Consider the following 23,498-nt stretch of genomic DNA (forward strand, 5'->3'; position numbering starts at 1 on the left):
ACACTTGTGTGCGCATCGCGCTTCTGAACCCCCCCCCCCCCCCCACCTCGCCCAATCTGCATCGCCGGCGGCCGACCGTCTTTCGAGCGACGTTCCGCCCGCGCTTCACACAGATGATGTATGCGCGCCTTTTTCTTTCGCGTCGGCGTCCTTTTGTCGATGGACTCGCAGGGCGCGCACACTGGTGGAAAGGCGCCGAGTGTTGCCGGTCGCCAGTCGCGTCCCGTTAACCGTTGCACGCGCGTGCGCACGTCTGCGCCGCTGGCAGAGGGGGGGGGGGGGGTCGCGAGTTGTGACGCAAATCATCTAAATTGACCCTTTGGCGTGCGTTCAAAAACGAGGACGTTTCGTAAGAACGATCGCAGGTCAGTCGGGACTCCTAGCATTCTATCGGGGAATGCGGCCGGCCGATGATAAACGGCGCGCGCGAACGGGAGAAATGGGGAAAGTTTTGAACGTCGCGTGAAACTTCACTGATAAGACGCGGCGGTGGTGAAATTGGGTATCGGAACACAATTTCGCAGCTTATCCGGAAGGCTGTGGTAATCGTTCTGTCGAATGGTGATCTGCATATGTTTAATGGCCATATAGGTATCATTACCTTAATACTCTGGGCCCGAATTCACGCGCAAAAGTTGTTAGGCGCAAAGTAGATTGCAAGAAAAAATTGCAGACAATCCTCATGCCGGACATATTATTAGCAAAGGTGGCCGGTCTGTCAGATTGCCTTTTACCTGTAGATTAACCCATTTTCATTTTGGCGAGTATTTGTTTTAGTCACAAACTACTCGCGCTAAACTAGCTAGGAGGGCAAGCGATGCAAATAGGGTGCCTCGACGTCCTCGCCCGCCGCTTTCAGGCGCCTATAGTGCGCACTGTACGTGGCACCTTAGTTATTAAATATGAAAGAAAGAGAGAAAGAAAGAAGAGGCGTAGGTGGAGGGAGGAGAGAACGAAATAGAGAGAGAGAGAGAATGAACGAGCGTTGTCGTGTTCGTAATTACGCATGCACGTTGCGCGTGTTCTGAAACTTAGCCAACCCACGGCCATGGCCTGTTGCTTAACTCGAAATTATAAGAAAGGGAAATCTTGGCCTACATTTTGTTTATTTCCTCTAGTAACCGGCCTTTTTTTCTCTGCCAAATAAACGCAGACAGACTTGAAAAAAAATGGTTCCGCGTTGCCGTGCAACATAAGTGTCTCTTCGAAGGCTTGGCAAGGGCGAGATTATTATATGGCGTCTTCGCGTGTATCACTTGATTGTGTGTGTGCACTATACATGACCTCGCTCACTTCGCGTCTTCTTTCTCCCCTCTGCAGGCACGGTGGTGAGCTGCGGCTGCTGCTCGCGGAACACGTGCCCACCTGCCCGTGGATGACTGCCCCAGCACGGCGCCCGCCTTCCTCGGGTGAGGTCAGAAACACGTACAGCCACAAAGTGCGTGTGGTGTGTGTGTGCACATCATTCAGCCGCACTTGGTCCCAGGGGCCTCTATGTCTGCCTCTCCGATGACCGCCGGTCAGAAAAAGAGAAAAAAAAAATGTGGGCACAAACACAAGCAGCCACGAGTGGTCTCAGCCCGCTCCTGTCGCTGCTTCGTTCCTCTAGTATAAAAAGCTGCCTCTTTTGTTGTTTCGTGCTAGTTTGTCGCGGCTTGCGCCTTGCTTTACGTGTTTTTTTGTCTCTCTCTCGCCTGCGTGTAGTTTATTGCGTAGGCGTGAACACCCGCCCATCAGTTCTGAGAAAGGAGAAGGCTTTACGAATGGAGCACTGCTCTCGTCACGTCACGAGCGCGTAGACACAAATGGGAAAGAAGGCACTCAGCGGCGTTAGTGTGCGTTAGTGCGTGGGCCCGGTCGGTCGGGGGGGGGGGGGGAGAGGGAAGGTAATGAATTTCGTATTTCTTTTTTTTTTTCCACGCCGTGTTGCCCAGCCGCACATGCAGGTACGTTGCAGTGGCTTTTGGCGTGCTTGGTCGGATCCCTAAAGTGCGCTGCCGTAGGTCGACCGTGCACCGGTAGGAGCAGCACAGCAACAGCAACATTAGAGCCGGTGGAGCTTAGCGAGCCCTCTCCCCCTCTCTCTTTCTTTATTTTCTTTTTTTTTTAAATATTGTTCGTTCCGTTCGCGGGTGTCTTGGCTTTTTTCTGTACTTCTCCTCTCGTTCGCGCTCGCCCCTTTTCTGTTATCTGTCTTGCGCCTAGTTCCAAAGCTAGAAAATGTAGGGCTGCCGAATAGGTACGACGTTCGTGTCGTACGTTACCATGCTGCAGTGTTTACCGCAGTGCGCGGTGAGTGTTCGCGCAGCGGCCGCGTATACGTTACGGGCCGTATGTCGTTCCGTACAGTTGCTTGACGACGTGTTGTGCGCAGTTTTTCTTTACATGCTGCCTCGTCGTCTTGAAAAGGTGCGGTCAGAGTGTGTGTACTATTCTTTCGCTCCGTTTCCCGTTTCGCGGTGGTGGGAGGGTTGAAGTGGAAAAATAAGGAAAAAGTCCGGGGTAGCTTTGGCGCCAGCAGGGACGTCATTATTTTTTCTCGGGATTAGAAAAAGGAGGACCTGGCTCAAGTTTCACTGATTAAATTTCTAGCTAATTATCTTATGACCCATATTGCAATTTACAAATTCTAGCAGTGGACATCGCAAGGCGGATCCACTTGGAACGAATTCTCAGCACGAATCCAGTTTCGAGATATAAATTACCGAACTTACCGAGGAGAAATGCATTGGAGTTCCAGTCACTTGTGTGCTTCAGTGCATGAAACGACGTTTTCTCAACAAACTATCTGGAACGCCAATGCACTTCTCCTCAAAGTTCTGGAATTTGTATCTCGGAACTGGTGTCATCTTGAAGATTCGTTCCAAGCGCATCTGCCTTGCGAACTCCACGGCGAGAATTTGTAAATTGCAATATGGGACATAATGTAATTAGTTAGAAACTTAATTAGTGAAGTTTTAGTAATTAGTCGGTTTTGCATCTCAATGTTTTTGGGAAGTATTGTCCGCCGCTTCGACTAGACCAGCTCATGAACTAGAATTGTGATATCCGCCACAGAAAACTCTTAGAGAGAGAGAGAGAGAGAGAGCTTTATTTAGTCGCCTGCAGAACGACACCATGACTAAATGGCGCCGCGACGCGGGCCCTGACGTCTTCTCAGCGGGTGGTCTCTACTCAACTCCAGCGCCTGTTACTCCCGCGGTCGGTCGCGCTGAGGGGCAACGTTCCGTCGGTTTCGCTCGGCCTATGTCTTTCAAGAGCCGCCGAGACCTGCTGGACGGCCCAGGTTTGGATTTCGTGGTTGTAGCATTCCGCCGCAGCCGCGAGTCGCGGCGGAATCGTTGTACTTGTCGAAGCTTGGTCGGGGAACTTGGTGCAATCCCATAGGATGTGCGTCAGGGTGGCCCTCCCCCGCTGGCACACGCGGCACACATCACTCACATATACTTATGGGTACAGGTGATGCATTAACACTGGAGTGGGTAAGGAACCAGTTTATAATTGTCTGAACAGCACCGCCTCCCCTCGGCTCAGCCCCGGGTGCGGTGGTGGGAAAGTCCTTCTAGCCAGGCGGTGAAACTGTGAAAAGTTCGTTGAACGTCGTCATGCGGTCCTTGGCACTATACCGCGCTGGACGGAAGATTTTTGAAAGTGTTCGCTGAAAGACCCTGTATATTGCAGATAAGCGGTATACTCATATATGAATCCATATGAGTCCATATATTTAAGGCCTATAGGCCTTGGATGGCTTCCTGTATTTCCTATTGAAATAGCCCGCTAAATTTAGCGGGCGATAAACTCAAGGGCGAGTAGCAGGAGCGAGGTAAAACAGAAACCCGCAGATTTTAAACCCTTTTCCTTCTGTGCACAGGCACGATATTACAAATTAAGTTTGCCGCAAGTTATACGAAAAATTTTAAATATTAGTCTGTCGGCATTGTGCGCCTTTCTTTTATCTGAAGATGTAAAAAGATACTTCCCGTTCGTCGAAACAACCTTAAAACAGGCTTTTCATTCTGGCACAGCGGACTCATAAATCACGTCAACGAATGTTTCTTGCGGCTGCACGATCGCTGCTGCCATCGCGCGCGCGAAATCGTCTATAGAGCTCTATTGTGGACGATATTGTGTGTCACTTAGCTTGTTATCTTTTATTCGAAAGACTGGTCAAAGGCAGCTAACGGTTTGGTACTTATACACAGCCGCATACGCTATACAGAGCGACTCTTTCAAGAACTGGCGTCTGAAATCCGGCTGCTTCATGGTGGCGGTGTATAGAAAAAGCAGACAGTGCTGTGTTTTCAGCAGCTATACCATAATACAGCGGCTTTGTCGGCAGCGAGTATTGCAGCGAAAGAGTGAACTTGTTGGGCATTTGTGCTTTTCGTTGTCAAGAGCGCACATTGCTCGGCTAGGCAACATCGTAAGTTATCCGGTTGGAATGCGAGAAAACTTAACTTCGCTCTCCGCGAGCTACTGCTTCGCCGTGGAACCTGCATTGTAGCTTGCAGTTCTTGCTTGATCCCTTTGATGTCCGGCGATTGGTTAGCTACGGTGCAGGGTGGTGGCATGACGCGAACCCCGCTTTGTGCGTTGTAGCGATCGAGAACATCGCCTGTGCACGTCATTTTGTAGGCGAGAAGCGATACTAAGACCGTTTCTCACTACCCCCCACTTCTGCGTGCACGATCGCTTCGTATCGCATCGCGTTATGTCGCTTAATTTCCCGTGAAAGTCGAAGAGCACGTCAGTTCAGAAGTCGGGCTGAGACCCATACCTGTAGCTTTACCGGCTCGCGTTAGCACGCATTTCGTCTGGTGGGTTGGCCCAACACGTCCCCGACGCTCCTGCGGACCAACCCGCCCTATATATAGCGTTTACAGGGAACCGTCCTATGTGTCTGCTGGCATAAGCGTGTCGGGGGGCAGTTGTATCGTTCACAAATGTATTTCCAGCATCCGTCATTTCAACGCTTACGGCCCTACATAACTCGCAAGGAACGCTTCAAGTATACAGTACGATGCAACGCTTCCTCACAATTCGTCGTCAGCGTCCCCGCCGTCTCCGTCTACGTCGTCGGCAGACGACAATGATGCATTTTCGTCAGCCTAATAACTCCCGACTCATTGTGCCTACAGGTGAATCGTTGGTACGCAGTTGTTTTTCCTAACTTGATATCCTGAGTATCCCCCTTATACTTCTACTTCGCGCTATCCGCGCTCTTTGGCAGATGATGGAACTGAAGAAAAAGAGCAACAGGAAAGAAAGAAAAGCAAAACGGGGCTCTCGGTTGGCGGCGCGACGCGCCGCTCGTGTTCCACCGTTGTCCCCCTCGTCTCCCGCGGTAGCTGCTGTTGTGCAGATCCGGTGCCCGTGCAAGACAAGAGAGCGTGCCTACTGTGAACAATGGGCAGCTCTTCTCTGCCGGCTCGTCGTCCTTGATCGGGCAGACAGCGCGTCTCCCTCTCTCTCTCTTCCCGTGGTTGCGTGCGTGCGCGCCGTCGGTGTCGCTGGAGTCCTCCAGGTGGGCGCGGTGCGCGCGCCGGCGTTTTGACCCGCCATGCTAGAAGGTGTGACACCGCGACGCGTCGCCCTTTCCCTGTCCCCCTGATACGAGACGACGACCTGCAGTCTGCGCGCTGGAGGGCGAGCCATCGTGCACGTATAGAGCTCCTTATAAATCGACTCCCGCCGCATTCTCGGAATACGCTGGATGATACCTCGATGATACGCTCGTTTCCGATTGCTCGCGTAAGTCTCTCTCAGGAAGAGCCAGATATCTATTTCGCTCGTCTATTGTCTTTTGTATTATTCTTTCTTTTTCCTCAATATCGCATCCTGGCTTTTGCGGCTATTTTTTTATTCTTCTTTTCTTTAGGCGCGTGAGCGGTGACGCGACGAAACTGCTGCAAGGCCGCAGGAATTGCCGATGGTCAGCGGGCAATGCTCTTTCTTTGTATTGCCTCCGAGATCCGGCGTTGCGCGATGTGTAGCGCCGAAAAATCTCGGAGGACATGCTCCGTGCTTTCGATGGACTTTACTCGACGCCTCCGGGCAGTATTACTATAGATACTGTTTTACACGGGAAATCGATACGTGACATGCCTACTGCATGTGAGCCGCATGGCTTCCTCTATGCGCTTGGCGGTGGTTTGTAGCTCATTTGACGTGGGACGTCAGTATAGGCTCTTTCTGGTGCAGTCTCAGCGTGATTACGTTTGCGAAGCTTTCGAAAAACCTCACACGCGGCTTACTTTCAAACGCGTTTACGGTATTCCTCTCATGTCGCGGCTGTAATACTGAACTCCGCTGGCTAGTGAGCTTGTCTTTCCATTTGTTCGTTCTGAGCGCTGACGTTCATCTGTTATTAGTTACCGCGTCACCTCGTCGAGACGTGTGGCCAGGTAGCGCCATCTGCAGGAAGGCAAACGAAGAGTCGCAATGCACCTGGGTATGCGCTCGCAAGCATTGTTCTCATTTACGCTTGGGGAAGCTTAGGCGAACTTTTGCCAGCAGCCACCTGCCGCAGTGTCGTCTCGAGCGTGGTAGGGTGCCTCAATGTCCTCCTCGCCCGCTGCTCCGGGTGAGGAGGACAGTGAGGCACCCTAGAGCGTGGTGCGTGTCCGTGAGGCTTTCTTTAACAAAAGTGCATATGCTGGAGAGAGAGAGAGAGAGCGAGAGAGAGAGACTGCAGCAACCGAGTAAAATCAGCCGTAAAGTGCCTCCAGTGTAGCATTGCTATACACGGCAATGCATGCAAGCTTTCTGTTGAGCGAGTTTGCCGCAGAGAATAGCTTATCCCGGCGGAAGCGCCATCGAAAGCCCGAGCCGACCCAATCAGTATACCGTGCTTTCCTGTCAGCGGGTTGTCTGTTGGAAAAACCGTAATGTGCTGATCGACTCTCATCTCGTTTTGCAGGATGCCCTGTTTCACTTAAGTTCAGGAAACAGTAGAGAAAAAAAGGAAGTCGTCGCTGTTTAATCTCGCTGCATATTTCCAAACTTTCATTTAAGCCCCCTATTATACCGGCCTGGAATGGAAGAGGGGCAAGCAGAAACGAAGCATCGCCTCGTGAACACTGCGCGCCGCCCGCCTAATCGCGTGCGTCGGAAGAGATTAGTTTCTTTGGTTCGATGATTAAAGGGATCGGAAGCGCTACGCTCTTCCCTCTCCTGCGCTGATGCAACCTAGTTCTATCGTTAAGTGCTCCAAATGACGGTATCTCTGTCCCACGACAATGAAAGCAGCGTTTCGGCAGAGCAGCTTGCGTATACCGCTGGCAGCTAATCTATATATCTGTCGTTGGTGGGCCAGGGGTGCAAGCGCTGTGCTTTGTGCGCCGATTGGCAATCGCCGATAAAGCCGGGCCTTTGTATCCCTGCGAAGAGCCGGCTAAAAAGAAGGAATGAAGGACACCTTGGGGCGATATGGCGGCCGTCGCGTCGTGGTGCGCCAGCGTGCGAGAAGGATCGTGACGTCAGAATTTATATATATATATATATATATATATATATATATATATATATATATATATATATATATATATATATATATATATATATATATATACATATGGCGCGAAGGTTCGTTTATGCTGGACGCGTAAAGTGCACTTCACGAAAAGTATATATAAATAAATATGTATAAATATATATATATAAAGGAAGGAAAGAAAGGCAGAAAGGTTAACCAGACTGAGTCCAATTTGCTACCCTACACGTGGGGAGACGGAAGGGGGAGCGAAAGGGAGAAAGAAAACATTAGTCTATATCGCACTTTCACATGCACTAAGTTAGGTGCAGGATGTCTACAGTCGAGCACTCATGTCTGTTGCCTTAGGTAGTGAAGAAGAGCTCCAATATGGCTGTCTCAGCTAATAAACTGCGAGGCCAGGCTCCCAAGGTCTTTGCTTTACACGTAGTCGGCGACGTTACCTTCAAGTAATCCCTTTTCATTGTCTGAGCGTATGAATTACGCCACTTGGCTCGAAGCTAACTTTCCAAAATGTGGCGGACAACAGGACGTTCATAAACAAACGACACATGAACGAGCGTTCGAGCCTTGCTTATTTTGCGTCTTCCTATACCCTCGCAGGTGTCGAAGCTTTCACGTGTTACCTAAGGGAGCAAGCTGACATTCCACGTCCGGCCACCGTCGCAGACCACTCGACCCGATGACCAAACACCGTGCATCTTCATTCGTTATCCGCGATAAGGGTTCGGTCCTCTGTTGTTTCCACGTCAGATAACTCAGCATTTCTTGTAGATGCCAGCTCTCCCGAATTTTCCTTAAAGTTTACGAATTAGAGCTCATTTTATTTTTTTGCTAACATTGCGTCAGATGTTGCGAAAAAAAAATGAAGTGATCGCGAAAAACTTTCGCTCGTAGGTCTCCGAACCTTCCATTGGAGACTTCTGATGGTGAAAGGACGCCAGGTGATGGCTACTCGCTTCGCGGAAGTTCATACAGACAAAATCATGAAGCAGACAGAATCGTCAGCAGCAGAGTCTTTGAAAAAGTCACTGTGGTCTAAAATCAGTGTGCTGCTTGTCAGTCTTTGGTGTTCCAAGTTTAGAGCTTCTTGTGTACTTTGGCTAAAGGTAAATCATCGTTAATAAAATACGTATTTATGCCACTAAGGGCGTTCGCTCAGGACAAGCCTTTAAAAAATGTGTGCTGTCCCCCCATCCCCATTCTCCCTTTCTCAGCTTTCTCGGTGTGGTGTACGCTTGTGTTTAGCGATTTTAAATTTCACAGGTTGTCAAGGGCGACACCATTTAGTGTCGCGGCTAAGGAAAGGAAAAAGGTTCGCGTGAAATTTTCACTACATTTAAGCTGTATGGCCATTCTCACAAGCCCCATGTGGTGCCGACGCCTGACGTCACATTCTTTTCTTCCTCCGAAGCGTGATTTTCAGTGAGCAGCCTCCCTTCGCTCGTGACGGGGCGGCTTTAAGAACACATGCGGTCTTTGTTATCTATTCGATCGGAGCGCCACGTATTAACTCTAGCTTTGTCGCAGTGCTTGGTTGTCAGACGTGGAAGCGTGCTTGCCGGTAAAGAACGGGGTGTCGCACCTCATTTTAAACCTTGTTTTCCGTTACGAGTCTGAGCGAATTTTGGCGATTATTGCATAAGTGAAAAGATAGTAAAGGTGCCATCGGAACGTGGTGAAAAGAGGCTCGTGAATTAAAAAAAAAATAAGTTGATTCTAACGGGAATTACGGAGATATTTTAGAAATTTATTTTAGAGATATTTAAGATATCGCGGTTCTGGCACGTAATGCGCCCCAGAATTTAATTAATTTAATTTTACCGGATATTGCCTTCTTTGACAGTGTAATTTCCGTGAGAACACGTTTCACTTGAGAAGTACCGCATCAAGACTTTCTTTATTCGGCCGCTAAACAGCTTGTGAATCTTTTCGTTGCTTCTGTTTGATTGGTACCTGTGCAGATAGCATCACATCGTTTGGTGACCGGGTTATTGTTCATTTTGTTTTAAAAATTAGGTTGTTCGTGTAGCTCTGGCAAATTGATTCTCTATTTATCTTCGCTGATGTCGAAGCGAAAAAAAAAAAGAAATCCTGCGAGAAACGTGTATACCAGCTACAGGCCGAAAGCTCTTAGAATCACGCTAAGAGAGAAAGAGAGAGAGAGGGAGAGAATGTAGGGGAAGTGCGGTTAACCATCATGGCAAATTTCAAATTGCAGTCAGTGTTTACAACACCCGAAAGTTTCTCAGACAAGTGTCGGTTGTTACGCTCAGTGAGTGGCAATATTATCTGTAGTCACGTGACATATATACGTCATTGCATTACTTTACGGTATATAGTAAGCATTTTTGTAGGCTTAGAGGAATTTCACTACAATAAATAAACTTAAATAAGGCGCCGTGACACCAGTGCACGCGACTTCCGTTTTGTTGGTTGAGTTGAAGGCTTCGCTAAGTTCTCTTACCGTGTGTCAATACTAACTGTTGCGTATGTGCCAGATGCTTCTAAGAAAGTCCGATTCGTCTCACGTTAGCTTATCATATAGGCATAATTTTCCTGAATGAAGTGAAGGGCTGTCTTTATTTATAGTAAATAGCGGTCGCAGACGTCACTAATATTTGCGATTAGGCAACTAGTCGGGATGTCTTACATTCACTAAAATAAAATGCAAGATGTCCATTCATCATCCCGAAACAACTTTACCAATGAAGCAAAATCTGTGATAGTAAGATGGACAGTTACAAACGTGCGCGCGCGCACGCACGCACGCACGCACGCACGCACGCACGCACGCACGCACGCACGCACGCACGCACGCACGCACGCACACACACACGCACACACGCGCACACACACACACACACACACACACACACACACACACACACACACACACACACACACACAAACGCGCGCGCGCGCGCGCGCGCGCGCGATCTCTTGAAGACGTGATGCATGTGACGTGATGCATGAGAAATTGCACAGTTCGTTCGCTATAATCAGTTATTAAGGTAGAGTTCCCAATAAGAGTCCCCCGTCTATTGAACTTCTTGCTAGAGCATATCTTTCTCCTTTTTTTTTTTTCGTAAAGGCGGGCCACCCGCCGTAGTGGCTTGGTGGCTATGGCGTTGCGCTGCTGAGCACGAGGTCGCGGGTTCGTTTCCCGACCTCGGCGGCTGCATTTCGATGGGGGTGGAATGCCAAGAAACGCTCGTGTACCGCGCATCGTGAGTTTGCGTTAAAGAACCCCCGGGTGGTCGAAAGTAATCCGGAGTCCCCCCATCCTCGGCCTGCCTCGTATAATAGTGGTTTTGGGACGTGAAGCCCCACAAGTTACTTTAATTTATTAAGGCTGGCAAACGATTTTAGAGTTGCATTAGCTATAGGCGGTGCGACGTCATTAAGCTCTAACAAAAATAAAAGGGGAAGCCAGCAAAAGCGTAGGTACCGCTATGGCTAACATGTTTTCATCCTCTAAATCCTCCTTAGCCATCCGCAGGTCGCGAGTGAACAAGAATAACTTGTTCCTTACGTATTCCTTGAGCTGGAATATTCAATGAGGCGGTCATTTACATTTGCACCAAAAATCGAAACACATGCTCAACTAATTGGCGGAAACTTATGAACTAACTTCATGATTAATTGCTTTACGGCATATATTGGTGTTTACAGATTGTAGCCGGTGAGCTTGCAATGCATATCCATTAAAAACAAATTTTGATAATGGCACGGGTTTCGAGACATGCTCCATCAAACTCCCGCCTGTTCACTGTTCAAAGATTCACTGTTCCACTTGATTTCCTTTTTTTAAACAAGACGCTCTTTTATGCATTGAAGCAGGGAAGTAACTGGAACGCCCATGTATTTCGTCGCACACTTTGGCGATGAATATCTCGAAACTGGCGTGATCCCGAAAATTCATTCTAAGCGGGTACACCTTACACGCTCATCGGCTACAATCTGTAAATTGCATTATGTGCAGTATAAGTCTAATTATAGTATTAGCAAATTGCAGTATTAGTTGAATATGTGTTTCGATGTCTCGTGCAAGTAATCCCCGCCCCTTCGAGTATTCCTGCTCAAGAAGTAGAATTGTGCTACCTGCCACAGACGATTAAAAAAAATTAATAAAACCTTTAAAAAAAAAGAAAGTGATCACTCGTTATAGAACGTCGCGGGGTGGTGAAACTCGCGCTTTGCTTGCGGGGTTATATAGAACGAGCGGTTCTAGAAGCATAACCCTCGTTATCGCAGTCCACGGTCTGTATATTGCATGCATACTCCGCAAAACGCACGGCGCTTGTGGCGGCGTCATGCGACGCATTTGTGGTTCAGCCGCGCGGATCGCGCTCGACGCAGTGAAGTGCGTCGTTGTGGTGTCTAATTCATACGCGTCGGAAGCGCGACTCTCATCAAAGAGTCGTTTGTGGCCGTTGCAGCAGCGATGCCCTTGAGCGGGAGAAAATGCGAGTTGCCGCGCGCGCGGAAGGTCGATGCCGAGTGTGGGTCGCGGCGGCGGCCGTGGACCCGAGGCCTGGGCCGGTCGTCAGCCGTGCGCCGTGCACACACCGTGCGTGAGAGCAACCCCGGCGTTACAGCGTCTCCTGCAGGATTGAAGCGCGCTGCTGAAGGCTGACAGGCCGCGTTCGCGCGTCTATATAGTATACTGTATATACGTGCCACACTGATCCGTGCATAAGGTGTAACCATGCGTCGAGCGTACATGTATTTGCTCTCGTATAGACCGCGCACTTGGCGCGTATTTTTGGCGCGGTGTGACCCTGCATCGGCGCGCCAATTTCGACACCGAGCTGCTATACCGCGCTGTAATCCAGGCTAAGATGTGTTTCTTGTTACTGTTATACCAATGTAAGCAGGCACCATCTGCAGGGAAGTTCTGGCCTCCGTGGCAACCTCGTTATCAATCGACGTGCAGCATGATTTTGAGCCGCGGAAAGACAGTGGCAGACGGTGGGATTTTTGGAAGACCTTTTATATCGTTAGGCAAGGAAACGCGTGCGCTAGCGCAGTGCGCCCGCAGTCGTCACTGACAAGGAAATAGGTTTGTTCAGTTGGGGGTGTTGGTCTATATCGATCGAATGATTTGTTTCTATGATTAGCGTTTTGCGTGTCGGTGTTGCTATGGTTCTCGCGCATGCGCCGGAGGTTATGTATTTGTAATTTCCCATAGGAAAATTCAATTTTGTTTCGTCCTCGTCCCGTCGCCTTCTTGCCTGTGTGTATACGTTGTGTGTTACACTGTGTCTTTTTACCTTCATTAAAGTGCAATTTTAAACGCGATGAAGTGCATTTTGGCTTTGCTCCTCATGATGGTTTTTACGAAGCTACAATTTACCATCGCAAATTCTTTCCTTGATAGTGGTTATATTTTTGTTTCTCACGATTGCCAGCCGGCCATTTTGAGGAATTTGCAGAGAAACATACTTTCGCAACATCGCATCAATATAGTATGAATTGGGCCAGATTTTACAATAGTTATAGTGTCCGATACGGCCTCTATATTCGCGAAATGCTTGCACAAGAGAGCCGGGTGGTATTTGTTTGACGCGCGCAAACTTTCATGGTATACTTAGCCAGCTTTGAATGTTAAACATTTATTCGATATTATGGAAGCGAGGCAATTAGCACAACGGAATGTAAATTTCTCATCGATTGCGTATTTTCTCGCGATCGTGAAGTCAGTACCTCTCGCGACGTTTCTGGTATTTGACGATTGCGGGGCGTTTCTTTTCTTGAGCTAGTCTCTGTAAGTGCGTTCTCGTGTTGACATGAAAATAATAAATAAAGGCATCGCCTTAGCTTTTTTAATGCGATTAGCATTCTTAGGAGACTTCACGCGATTTCCAGTAGCTGTATATCTATACGTGTCTCTAACCGGCTTCCCGCCAGCTTGGAATTGATTTCTATTGAATTCTGGGGCTTTACTTGCCAAAACCACGGTTTGATTGAGAGGCACGCCGTATAGTGGGGGACTCCGGATTACTTTTCAACACCAGGGGATCCTGAACGTGCCCCCAATGCACGGGACTCGGACGCTTTTGCATTTCGCCCCCAATCTAAATGCGGCCGGCATTTGATCCCGCGACCTCGTGCTTAGCACCGCAACGCCATGGACGTTAAGCTACCGCGGCTTGTTTCGCCAACTTGCGTCACTAGGTATAGTGCATAGTCTAATGGGTGGACAATCAGGCAGCTGTGCTGAGGAAATGGGGTCCAGAACTAGCCGTCTGACCGACTTGTCTCACCATGGGTATAGGCCACTCTTCAACCTCAAAAAATATTAAAATCTATCTAGTGCGGCGCGATGTCGAACCCGCGTCATATATACTCAAACAGTCTTGTCTGAATACATATTCACGCATGTGCCAAGCGCGTGCTTCGCGGCGGCGGCGCTAGATGGCGCAGTATGGCCAGTGGGATGCGCGAGAGAGGAGCGCGGCTGAAATACACGCGTCACACATGACGCGTTTCGGCGTTGCCATTGCGGTGTGCATCGCTACACATTGCTTCAACGCTAATAGCATTAACGTCGGCAGTTATACTAAGATGGGTTCTGCCGGACTTCTTTTGTCTTCTCCGGCTGGGTTATCTCATTAAATTAATAAGGACGCAGTTCTGACGAGCACTCGCATACAGCATATGTGCTCTCGTCATCAGCGGTAACAACCTATCGCACGACCATAATGGTGGCAGCGCCGCCCTGTGTTATGGCTTACATGTGTTCCGCCGCCGTTTTCTTCCATTTTACTTTTTTTGCCCTCGGTGACTGGCCCGCACTTCTTTGCGCAATAACGAGCGGCATTGTCCTCGCAGAGTTTATGAGCTTCTGGCTTGTCGCATTTACTTTCCTATATAGCGGCGGCTACATTGATTGCGTGCCGCATCGCCGTCCCGGCGGCCGTGCAGGGCTCGTTCGCCGTCTCCTGGACGATCTCTCGCCGCGCCTTTTTTTATTTCTTTCAACCCGTCCGCGGTCGCCCATCGTTCGGCTTTTAATGCCAGAATGGAGGCGTGCGCAACTGTCACGTCGCGTTTCTTTCTGGGACCACGGCGTCTCTCTCTTGTGCCTGCAGCGAAAGCCTCGTATAATGCCGCCCCGCTTGCGGATATCGCCTTCGTTGCTTCGCGATTAACGTGCGAGTGCGTGTCCAACGAAGCCGTTCACACCCCCTGGCTCTCTCGCTCTCTTCCTGAACCATGCGTCTTTCCTTCACGCCGATGGGGAGTAGTTAACGTTGTCATATCGCTGAGGAAAAGTTGTAAACTACGTGGGACGTGTGCTTCCTTGATCGCGTCTGAATATTGCAGTGCGTTTGCTAGCCTCTTTCAGTGATCCTTGTCGTCGTCGTTGTTGTTGCTGTTGTTGCTGCTGCCTCGGAGCATGGCACGTATCCACGAGGGGGATTCTCTAATCTGTTCGTATGGCTCTGCCCATGAACCGCCGTGTCGCATCCGCATTGCCTAAATTTTGTCGCTCAATTGGATCCGTGCGGCATGCAAGATCACTGGCGCGTTCAGAGGGGTCCTTCTTTTTAGGCTTCCTCGACGCTTCCTGTACACGGCGACAATCTTCCCGGTGGCGCTTCGTACACTTGCTCCCGATCAAATGCCGTACACTAGCGGTTTGGTGTGATGAACAAAGGTGTACCTCATGTCTGAAGCCAGCGTTTCGATAATGCGCCACGTGATCGTCAGCGTGTTTTCCTTGATAAATCCAACTCCGCGGCTTTGCTTTTCTGTACTTATTAGGTCGCTGTGAAGTTGTCAGGTTCGAGCGCTTTGACATCACTCACCCGGAAGTTCGCTAACTTGCGTCGATGTTACGGCGCCACGTACGCATTCAGTCGTCTCGCTTCTGTCTCACTAAATCGCTCAGGCCACGTTCAGCGAGCACATGGTTACAGCGACAGCCGCGCGTGCGTGTGTGTGTGTGTGTGTGTGTGTGTGTGTGTGTGTGTGTGTGTGTGTGTGTAAGCTAGGTGGTGTCATAAATGGCTAAGCTTTCCTAGCTGGTTAAAATGTATTAGCAAAAGATTTGACTTTCAGTTGCAGTGTTTTCTTGTCTCTCTTCCTTTAAAAAAAATTTTAAAAAATAGATTAACGCCAGATAAGCGCAAACAATTACACTCGCCCCCGTACATTCCATGAGAGAAAAATATCCGCAAATATTTTCTATGACGTTCTGGACCCGACTAACCAAGGCTGTTCGATTAGTTTTCCAAATTTCGATCATACGCCTTCCCCTAGCTTAGAAAATTTCCGAAATCCGTGACGTCACCGTTAACTCCGGGTGACTTCTTTCGGCGCGCATTTCAATAGCAGTAAGTCTAACCGAATTATATTCTTGGGTTTTGTGTGCCAAAACCAGGATCTTATTGTGATGAACGCTGTATAGAAGGGGCTGCGGAATTATTTTGACCACCTTGGGTTCTTTAACGTGCGCAGAAGTCTAAGTACACGACCATTATTATTATTATTATTATTATTATTATTATTATTATTATTATTATTATTATTATTATTATTATTATTATTATCTCGACACCTGCGCCCGCAGGTGTCGGTATTGAACCCGCGACCTCGAGCCTAGCAGCGTAACGCCATATAGTCAAGCAGTGAGTCAAAAGTAGGAACTTTGGCCTTCAGCGTCGTCCGCAGTATTGATCGAACGTTTCTGCTCCCGCCTAATGAACGACGTTATTAGGTTCATTCATTAGGCGGAAGGCGGAAATTAGGCGTTAGGCGAAAGTATTGCTTCCAATTGGAAGCACTAAACCGATTGAAGTATACAGGTGGCTGTGTCCCAGTGTTGCCGCCACAGCTAGTGATATCTATGTAGATGTATCGATTTTTTCTTCAAATTTTAAGCGATTCAGTTCGTCAGCTTTGCGAACCTAGCAGCCAGAAATGGGCTGCAACGTACTAACAATAAAGAGGCGATTCGGGGCATGCATTCGGAGCGTGGGAGCAGCACGATACCAATTGCGCAAGCGCTTCGCCACGTGCCTTTTTTTTTTTTTTTTTTCATATATCGCGGGCTTTCTTTGCAACCCGGAAAAAAAAAAGGACTACGTGAGACGCATCGTAAAGGAAACAACCCGGTCGGTGGTTTCTGAAGGTGCTCTACAAATCTACGTATCATACTTGGGGACCTTAGCCAATAATTAAAAAGCTTGGTAATTAAACTTTGTGAATTTGTGAGTTATGGGGAAAACACACAATGGAGTTACTAGAGCCTATTTCAAATAGTATGCGTTCGGTTCAAGTCGCTTCCGACGCGCCTTTCATTTTTGAATTCGTGGCTCAAGTTATGTGGGACACCCTGTAGGTGTTCTGTTTTCGTGAGCCTCTTGTAGGTCGTTCAACTTTTCGCATACCTGCTGATTCCTTCCGTATTCGTATAGAGACTTTTAGAAGAAAAAAAAAAAAAAGAACGTGGAGATCTAACGCGAATGCCGGAATCCGTGCGATGCCGAAGCTTTCGAGAAGCGGTTAAATACTTGTGAAGGTAAACGTGTCGCACTATTTTTCTTTTCTTTTTTGTATGTCCCCCTGTGCAACGCGTAATGTCATGCAATGCATTTATGCATCGCCCACCTACGACCCAATTTTAATCGCATGTTATGTTTATGCACTGCACCGTTTTCACAAGCTGGGGCGAAAGGCAGACAGGAGTCCATGCGAATATGCACAACCGTTGAGGCGTCGACGCAGTGACGTCACGAGGACGAAGCCGACGCTCGATGTTTGTCGAGAGCAGATTGGTGCTGGAGGGGGCATTTCGAGAGAAGTATGGCGCCATTGATTGATTGAAAAAAAAAATTTTATTCGGCATGGAAATCTGCGAGTCGAATACGGGAGCGGCTGTCTAGTCCGGCCGCCCGAAAGACTTTGGTATGGTCGACAGTTATTCGCCCGTTCCATTCCCACGTATGGGGCGTAACGGAAAGCTATAGCGGGGCGCACACGGGCTCTCATGCGCGCAATGGTTGTTCAGGACATCAGCCGAAACCGAAACTGGTAGAATTATTCACGTCGCTTTGACTGTTTCCAAAGTATTTTTCTTTTTCTATGATTCAGAGGGGTCATTATAGCATCTCTCTCTCTCTCTCTCTCTCTCTCTCTCTCTCTCTCTCTCAGCGAACGCAACATGTAAATAAATAGAGAAATACGCGCGAATAAGCAAAATGAATAAATTACTCGGGAATGTGACGTCAGTACTGCCACGAGGCTCTATCCGAGTGTATTGACCTTTTCGCTAACCTAACCTATCCATGCGTAACTACCGAAGCAAGACTTAAAAACTGAATAACCGGAGAATGCGCGCGGGGTGCGGCTTGCTGGCGCTGCTCTGTGCGGCGTCTTTTCTTCCGCCGCCCTCGCCTCGTCGAATACTATTGTTTCGTCTTTATGCCCTTTGTGGGATTAGGCTGCGCTCTTTCCCCGAGTACATACGCTGGAGTCACGTCACGTTTTTGTTCTGTTAAGGTTCCTAGCGCATGGTTTGTTTTGACAGAAATGGAAAGCCGCTGTCACAATCGCAGTGGGCACTTAAGAGGAGCGCGCTCAGCGAACCGGCGTGAATTGGGGCGACCATTTGTTTATGCGGAAGCGCCACCGGCTGCCTTTTGTGATGCTTACTTCGTTTGCCCCTGGGCAGACATTGGCTTAGCTCGCCTTTTTGACAGCAGGGCTCGTGTAGAAAGCATCTTTATTTTATTTTTTATTTATTTCTTCCTGTTTTGGGCACAATCGACATAGCGAATTTCCGATCTCAAATTCGCGATTCCCCATGCAATATTTCAGCGCAAACAAGGGGGTAACGACATGTGAAGCAGATTTTGCATTGGTCGCAATAAATTGACTGGCGGGTCATGGTGTGCATTGTAATTATGTGATAAGTCTGTTTAAAATACGAGACATACGAGATATACCGCACTGTTTTCCCACTAGCAACTTTTATAGGAAGCTTCATGGGAGAGACAAAGCTCTGCGCGCTGCAAGAATTAATACTATACTAAAGTCCAGTTAGCACAGGTAAAATACCAGAGAAATATCTTCGTATAAGCATATATAGACTATAAATTCTGAAGCACCAGAGACGTGGATGCTAGCGGCACCTTGTGGCGATTTGCGCGGTTCGTTCGTTCGTTCGTTTGTTTTGTCGTGGGAGGAGGAAGCTAAGACGAAGCAACTGGGTATTCGCACTTATGTTGTCTCTGTCCCGTTTAACGAGCAACTGAGTGGCACAGTCATTTGCATCAATAGCTGCGTTCACCATGTTTGAACTCAACATCAGGAGATGGCGCCTGCACCGCCGCTGATTTTGTCTCTTGTTAAGAACGGCCCAGCTGAGATGCAAGTTTTGCCAGCCAGTTGCGATAGCGGCGGCAACCTTTCTTGGAACGCCACCGTTACGCTCTAGCCTCGTCGCCGTTGTGAATGAATGCGGTCGGCGGACCAGCTATTCTTACTGAGCCGCCGCCAACGCCCTGGTCTGCCGCGAGCGGGGGAGTGCTCGCGGGAATGTAGTTCGAGGCTCCTTCCCACGCGCCGTCCAAGACGCAAGACAATGGACACCCGGCCGCGCTGCAGGGGTCAGCTCGGGGAATAAAAGGTACCTTTCCTGACACAAGCCACGAGTTCTACGAAGTCCGTCTGACGTCGGCTCCGGACCGTGAACCTCGCGCAAGGAAGTGTGTGTGTGAGTGTGTGTGTAAACCGTCCCGCAGAGAGGCGACTTGTTTACGATGACTGGACGGCCGTTTCCGTCACCTGGGTATCGGGGGAGGACTGAGTGTTTATAAACCTCTGTTGTGCGGCTTACTCAAACAGTCATGTTACACTGATGCACTTCTATCAAGCAATCATGTTAGACTGAGGTACTTTCTCAAGCAGTCATGCTAGACTGATGTCGATTCTGTAATTAAACCCATATTCCTCGTTCTCGATGAGAACCAGTCCTTCCCTTCATCAACGTCCTCAGCGTGGATAAGTTGGACGACGTCATGGGCCAGCTACCTTCTAATTCATGCCGGACTCCAATCTTGACGACGGGTTACGAGCGATGGGATTGAGCCCCCAATCCTAACAATGTGCATCTCCGGTGTTTTGTATGACCCTTTACTGGCACATTCCTGAAGTGCAAGCCTGAAGTCCAAGCATAATGACGCTTTCTTTCTTCCTTTCTTTCTTTCTTTCTTTCTTTCTTTCTTTCTTTCTTTCTTTCTTTCTTTCTTTCTTTCTTTCTTCCACGGAAACTATACGTCATCACCCGAAGTAGCGGCAGCCCACTCGCCCGCTTCAGGCCGTGTGGGCAGTCGTTTCTACACCGTTTCTAGCCCTTCGCGGGCAGTGGATGGTGTCGACATTATCTGCCCTTCATTTTAGCACCAGACTTCGAGCGTTGTCTCGCCAGTCTTCTTGAGACTGCTTCTCGATGTCGAAAAAAATAAAAAATAAAAGGCCCAAGTCTGCGGCTGTGGTAATACACAGGTGGTTTGCCTTATGGCACTACCTTGGATTGGCGTGGCTTAGGCAGCGCGCACTCCTCGCCGCCCGCGCCTTGAAATGATTGATTCAATTATTACGATAGTTATTCCGTGGCCTCCGAGATCGGTTATTGCAGCGCGTGTCACCCTCTCTCGGAGTCCGTGGATGTTCACACCTGGTAGGCTGGTGTCATGAGGCGGCGCATGGGGGACGTAGAAGTATATGGCCCACGTTCCATTTGGGGCGAAGTAAACGACGACATAAAGGCACGCGTCCCGTGTCTTATACGTGTTATAGTAAGTGCTTATATAATGCCGCGCTCATGAAAGGCACGAATAAATTTGAACCTTCGGACACTCCTTTGCCAGCGAAACTCCCTACCGAAAGGCGCCGCCGCGCCGAGCAGTTGTCAGGTGTATAGAAAGGATCTCCTATTTTGGTTCCGCCATTGTCCTTCGATCGCTACATTGCAGGAACGTGGTTCCACGAACGCGTTCTTTTCAGCCCAAATCGAAGACTCACGATCGTGTTGAATACGTTTCTCTCTCCTTTAATGAGCGTGCGGCAGTTCATGCGTCGGGCTTTAATGGTGAACACTGACCCTGGTGGATCCGTCATTGCAAGCTCTAAGCGGAACCACTATGGGCGCTGTTGTTGTGCGCTCATTGTGATGTTCGTTATGTGCGGCGCTGTACTCGATAATTTATCATATGACTACATACTCGACACGATCTCTAACCTCGACCTCGGCACTAGACGCTATGCTTATACAAAACCGTTCCTGAGCGACAGAACGGCCACCCTCCGTCTATAGACGGAGGGTGGCCGTTCTGTCTTGATTTCCCCTATAGGGGAAATCAAGTCCCAGAAATACAAACTGGGCAGTAACCCCTCAAGGTTCTGTCATCTCTCCGACGCTTTTCAACCTTGCGCTAGCCGGCCTAGGCAAGAGACTGGATCAAATTGAGAACATCATATACACCATATACGCAGATGCCGTAACGCTCTGGATCAACGGAGGTAGCCTGGGATCAATTGAGAACGCTCTACAGCAAGCGGTCGACGCCATCGAGGAATACCTCGCTCCTACGGGCCTGCGATGTTCGCCCGCGTAGTCGGAGCTCCTCGTCTACAAACCATCGAGAAGCGGTCCCAAGCCAAAGAGCGACATCAGAGACACACGCCATTATTCTCAGAACAAAAAACGGAGGAACCATTCCGCACGTCAGCAAAATCAGAGTCCTAGGCATGCTCATTGAGAGCAACGGCTCTAACGCCGCGACAGTGGAGAAGCTCGTGACAAAGTCGAATAATGCCATGAATCTCATACGACGCGTAGCAAATAGACAACACGGCCTTATGGAAGAAAATCTCCTCAAGCTAACACACACCTTCGCGCTATGCCACTTCGCGTACGAGGCGGCCATGCACAGATGTAAGGTAGCGGAGAAGGACAAACTCAATGTCCAACTGAGGAAGCTAGTCAAACTAGCGCTGGGAATCCCCAAGAGCACCGCGACAGAGCTCCTGCTGCATCTGGGGGTACACAATACACTTGAAAAAATCGCCGAAGCTCAAGAACGGGCTCAATTGACAAGATTCTCTGTAACCAAACCGGGTAGAGAAATCCTAGCCACACTAGGTCACGATACCACAGCAATCGAGAATCTATACCAAAGCGTTCCGATGGACACACGCAACTCCTACATGGTTCGCCCACTCCCGCAGAACATGAACCCCGCGCACCATCAACCCAGAAGGCTGGCACGCGGATCGTTCATCCTGCGCGAAATACGTGATAAGAAGATCTTATAGCCTGTTTCGTAGACGCGGCCCAGTACCCGTCCAGGAAGGCCTTCGTTGTCACAACGGTTAATAAGCTAAATCAAGTCACAAACGCTCCCACAGTCAAGACCCACAAGTCCAAGATAGCAGAACAGGTCGCCATCGCACTCGCGATCACAGACCCGAGTGCAACCCACGTCTTCAGCGATTCACGCTCGGCCGTCAAAGCCTTTCAGAAAGGAGCCGTTGCAAGACAGGCACTACAAATAGTCGATACATCCGCACCGCTGCAGCATCACACCATCTGCTGGTTCCCGACACAACTCGGAGTGATCCAGGACGACTCTCCCTATCTCAATGAGATGGCTCACATGCAGGAGCGCGCGAGACCTAACCCTCCGCGACGCCACTTGTTCTGGTCGTGACCATCCCAGCGAGCGAGAATGGGGACCCTCCCTCCAAATACGACGACATCACAAAGCACTTTTATCTGGACCGCAGAATATACAGCACACCTCGCAATAAGCTCACCAGGCCTCAAGCCCTCATGTTCAGAATGCTTCAAACCAACACGTACCCCACGCAGAACTGACTACATCACTACATGCCTGATCTATACACAACATCATATTGCGAAAATTGCCTTGGCACACTAGACGTACACCACTTACTCTGGCCGTGTAGTCGGACCCATGCAAACAAGAATCAAGACTTCGCCAGGCGGCAAGAAGCATTACGCAGCACGAACCTGGCGGAGCAGCTCTGGGCCGTCCAGCCAGCCCACGATGCGGCCAGAGAGTTAAAACTCCCGGTCCCAACGTGGGAGTAGCCCGCTCTGTGGGGCCTTGCGCCCCGTAGCTCGCAGGACCTTTCAGTAAAGTTATTCCATCCATCCATGTACTTGACTTGCGTCATAGTTTATGTGGGTTGCATTGGGCGGTATATGTCCGAACGTGTATTGTCAGTGCATTTGCAGTGCTTTGTAAAAAAACGTCCTTCTTTTTTTTTTTTTATTTCCAATGGGAAAAACTTATATCTTATATCATTACTTTTATCAGTAAGGTGACTCGCCTCCTGGACATATAGGATAAACGCTTAATTTGGCTTAATATAACCTGCAACGGTGTCGGCATCTTGACGGCACCCCTGACATATTGGAACGGGACTGCAGCCCCGTGAGGAATCCTGGTGTACCTGCTTTCGTTTTGTTCTTTTAGCCCAAACAGCAGACACGTGCGTGTTCCAAGGGAACTCCCGTTATCGATATTGGATAAAGAATTTTGTGCACTTCTAACTTGCGCAAAATCCGCTTAAGAGATAATAACTGGTTAACCTTCTCTTTTGCAACTGAATGCACCGAAATGGTTGCTAAGAGGTTGGCGTTGATGTCATTGTATTTTATTACAGTAGCGTAATATATTATTTAGTTAGCATTTTTTTTTGTACAGCGTTTCCTACATTAGGCTTCTGCTATATGGTAGGACAATTTTTTTTTCGATGTCGGGTTCTTTTTTTTTTTTTCTGCGCTCTGCTACACATATTTCTACTCACGATATAAATTCAAACACTTTCGAGTAAAACAAAACGCAATTAATCAGTGCGCTTCTGAAAGAAAATTCGGAAAGCAAAGAGGAGGGAGGAGGGGCAGCAAGAAAAAGAATTGACGCGCGAAACAAAGACAGCAGTAACGAGAGCAGACAATCGT

The 23,498-nt window shown here is 48.9% G+C and overlaps 1 protein-coding gene across 3 annotated transcripts in view; it reads left to right on the forward strand.

Annotated features, from left to right (window-relative positions):
* Ptpmeg (protein tyrosine phosphatase Meg) overlaps positions 1-23,498 on the forward strand; it is a 320,358-nt gene that overhangs the window by 103,168 nt on the left and 193,692 nt on the right. For 2 of the 3 annotated variants that reach the window (XM_050187531.2, XM_050187532.3), the window contains exon 2: positions 1,321-1,409. The gene's annotated coding sequence lies outside the window, so the exon portion shown is untranslated. Of the gene's footprint in view, positions 1-1,320; positions 1,410-8,095; positions 8,218-23,498 lie in introns of all 3 variants that reach the window. The other variant, XM_055076238.1, reaches the window with a different exon arrangement.

Source organism: Dermacentor andersoni, chromosome 2 (assembly GCF_023375885.2).
Source record: "Dermacentor andersoni chromosome 2, qqDerAnde1_hic_scaffold, whole genome shotgun sequence".
NCBI classification, from domain to species: Eukaryota; Metazoa; Arthropoda; class Arachnida; order Ixodida; family Ixodidae; genus Dermacentor; species Dermacentor andersoni.